At 38.6% G+C, this 3,858-nt stretch overlaps 1 non-coding gene across 1 annotated transcript; it reads left to right on the forward strand.

Annotated features, from left to right (window-relative positions):
• The first annotated feature begins 1,183 nt into the window (after positions 1-1,183).
• Positions 1,184-1,303, forward strand: LOC138140986 (5S ribosomal RNA). The gene has a single exon (XR_011162888.1). It is a non-coding gene; the product is annotated as a 5S ribosomal RNA (ribosomal RNA).
• Positions 1,304-3,858: the final 2,555 nt, after the last annotated feature.

Consider the following 3,858-nt stretch of genomic DNA (forward strand, 5'->3'; position numbering starts at 1 on the left):
GAAGTTTCCCTGGAGATAGCGAAGTTCGTCTCGGAACGTCGGTGGGTTTCGAATCAGGTACACGCCCCTCCAACCACCAGCCCTAAATCCGGGTCGTCACGGTTTCGATTCGGGACCGACGGTTTACGTCGGCGGTGCGGGGTAGACGCGTCGATTCCGGGAATCCATATTTCGTTCGCCGAAATATTGGTCCATCTCTTCCCGGAATACCGCGCCACCTTCTCGATTTTACGACATCTTCGCGTCGCCAAACGCTTCCGAAACGGTCGAAGCACAGAAAGGACCTGGTGTTCGAACCGAGGCAATTCCGACAACAGGATGCCGCGAACCGCCTCTCCGACGTTCAGGTCGATCGTTTTCGGCGGAAGTTGAAACGGGACGAGTCGACGACGGGTCCCGTTGCCGTCCGGACCCTTCGGGACGGCCGAAAGTCCGTCGAGAGGATCATCCGAAAGGAGACGGTCTTCATCGTCCGACCGATGCCGCACCTACGAGTTTTCCGATATTTTCTTCGACGGATCTTCAGGTTTTCTTCCTTTCTTCCGTCTTTCTCTCTTCGTAATTTCGTGTCCGACCTGCGTCGTCCGAAGTCGGGGTGAAGATCGAAGAAAAAACGCCAAAAATAACAACTCGTCAGCCACGCACACCGCGTTCGAATGTCTAACGGTCCAACTTGGATTTTCGAAGATCGCCGAATCCGAGGGACGATAAATAATAATAATAATAATAATAATGGTAATAAATAATAATGTTAATAATAATAATAATGATATGATGATTATAACGATAATTATTATAGATAGGTAAATAGAAACACAGGTCTCCTCTCGAAAATCGGAACTTCCTGATATTACTTACATATTTCGGTCGATCCAAATGTGGGAATCTCGTCGTCGTCGGAGCAAGCAGCGCGGTAGGTGGGGTGAAATTCTGGATTTTCCACCGCCGCCGGCGGTCGAAAAATGTGCGACGCGGGAGATCGCCAGTCCGTCTAGTAGTCTCTCTTGTCGTTAGAGCGTGACGTGGTGGTTGTTGTGGGATTTCCCGTTAGTTCGGTCCGACGTCGGTCGTCAGAGGGTAAGTGCATACGGAAACGAAACGCATCGCGTTTTGATGTTCATATTCGTGCATCGGAATGTTAAAAGCAATATATTTTACACCAACGATCACACCTAAACACCACGGCAACGGCCATACCACGTTGAAAAGCACCGGTTCTCGTCCGATCACCGAAGTTAAGCAACGTCGGGCGCGGTCAGTACTTGGATGGGTGACCGCTTGGGAACACCGCGTGCCGTTGCCCCCCAACACTTTTTGTTTTTTTTTGAAATCCATAGCAACCACCGAACCGATTTGTTTTTCGTGCAGGTATTCGGAAACATGCACAGACCCGTATAATGTAGATTCATAGCTTTAAGTACTAGATAATTAAGAAAACAATTTTTTTTGTCGATTAATTGTAAACAATTGCAGAATAAAAACTCGTCAAACGGTAAAGGTTGTCGTTCGATCACCGAAGGTAAGCCACGCGGGCAGCGGTCAGCACTTGGACGGGTGACCGGTTCATTATATTCCTTCCGTGAGTTTAACAAAGATAACATATGCAAATGTCGTAAGTGCGACGAGGAAGACGGCGATCTTTTAATGTAAAAAAAATATATATTAGGTTACGCGTACATGCCACTTTGACTGCTGCTTTATTTTTTTGGTTTTTAAATAATTAGAGATCTGAATTCAACATATCAGTTCTATGTTATAATGGACAGACAATGTTGTATTCTTGGCCCCTAACACGTTAAGACCAACATAAAAACTAGAATAACTTACCATTCGTTAAACGTTAAACAATTTCGAACCACGTTTTTTTGAGCTCGAACAAACTCATAACACAACACTCATTTATTAGTCACTGGACCATTGTAAAACGAGAAGAGAGAAAAACCATGCGAAACTATTTTTAAAACGAAGAGAATAAAGGTTTTAAATGGTAGGGCTGTATGACAGACTTGTCAATTATCGTGGGGGGTACGGCTGAGATTTATGACGAAATCGAGCGGCGCCGGCGGTCGGTCACTTTCACGAAAGAGGTCTAAACACGGGTCGTTTACGATACCCTCTGGTTACTAGAAAAGTTCTAGACAGATGTTTGTCGGCTTTTCGAGGTATTTATTTGTGAGTCCAAAGACTCAATGGAGTAATATCGGACTGAAATTCCAAGATTTTGCTGTGTAATCCAAAAAACTATGTTCCTCGTAACATTTAACGATGTGTTAATTCAACTATTATTTTAATTTTTCGTATACGTATTTATACTAAAAAGTACAGCGCTTCCAACAGTGAATTGTGAATTGAAAATGTTTCAAAGAAAGATCGATAGTTTTGAAAAAAATTACATATTAATAAATTTAGATAGATTTAGAAGTATACATTGCACTTACTTTTCAAAATTATTGTACTTCTGATTTGGTTGAAATAACATAATATGTAGCAGTCATAGTCTTGTGTACATTGCAGTCGCGGCTGGTGTTGGGTAAAACCTTTATTTTTTAGGGGGTCATTACCCAAATGACCTCATGGACCAGCCGTTCCTGTTAGGTTTTATATATCAAATTGATTCGTCTGTCTTTTTCATCATGCCTTCGAAAAGCGAGCTCCTGTTTCGCCAAAGTAACTGTGACGTCAATTAAATACGATAATAAAATTCGGTTTTTCCGAACTTATTGTGAGTGAGAGCAGTGAGAGCATCTTCTTTTCGTATCCCACCTCCACCCGGCGGCAGTAGTGCAGTGCTTATCAACATAATTACCGGCGTCTCGCCTCCACATTTTGACTTTTTTGTGTTTTATGTGTTCTCTAAGTCCAAAATTTTTAAATTTTTAAAAAGAGATTGCGGTACTATTCCTGTTGCTGAAATTATAATAATATATTTATTAATTTTTGTATTATATGTCTGTGTTATATTGTGTGAATTTGGAACAGCTATATCTAAAAGATATGCTTGCTTTTGTTGTTTATTTAAAATAATAATGTCTGGTCTGTTATGCTGAATGTGAATGTCAGTTAAAACTGTGCGATCAAAATATAATTTGTAATTGTCATTTTCTAAACAACTTTCTGGTTTATAAATGTAATGTGGTTGTGTATCCTTTAATAAATTGAATTTAACTGCTAAATTCATGTGTATAATTTTTGCGAATATATCATGACGTTTTTTATATTCGCTGTGAGCCAAAACGGTGCAAGATCTTGTATTGCAAATATAAAACCCTCAGCTCTTTAAAATATCTCCCATGTAAAGACTTTTGTTTTATATTTGCTATAGTGTCATATCACGAGCTCTATTGAGAAAATAATTTTTTAGTGAAGCAATTTGATTGTGTTGTAGAATTTCTAGATTTGAAAAACCCCTACCACCATTTTCGCGTGGTAAATTAAATCTTTCAACAGCAGATTTGGGGTGATGTTTACAAAATTTTGTAAAGAGAACTCTAGTTTGAATATTTATATTCTTTAAATTAGTTTTGGACCATTTTATAACACCAAAAGAATAGATTTAATTTGATTTGATTGATTAATACCTAAATATTTATAAAATTCTCCTTTATTTAAATTTTTAATGATTTCTCCTTCTTTAGTTATATATTCTAAATTTTCGTAATGACCACGACATATTGATTGATTTTCAGTTATTGTTAAGTTTTATGTCATCCATATAAAGAAGGTGATTTAATTTAATATTAATTTTATAAATTTTAAGAATTTTAATTAACCATGAATGTGGTACTGAATCATAGGCTTTTTTGTAGTCTATGAATTGTTGTTGCATTATTTTCCAAACGTTTGAGACTTAAAATATTC

Source organism: Tenebrio molitor, unplaced genomic scaffold (genome assembly GCF_963966145.1).
Source record: "Tenebrio molitor unplaced genomic scaffold, icTenMoli1.1 SCAFFOLD_716, whole genome shotgun sequence".
NCBI classification, from domain to species: domain Eukaryota; kingdom Metazoa; phylum Arthropoda; class Insecta; order Coleoptera; family Tenebrionidae; genus Tenebrio; species Tenebrio molitor.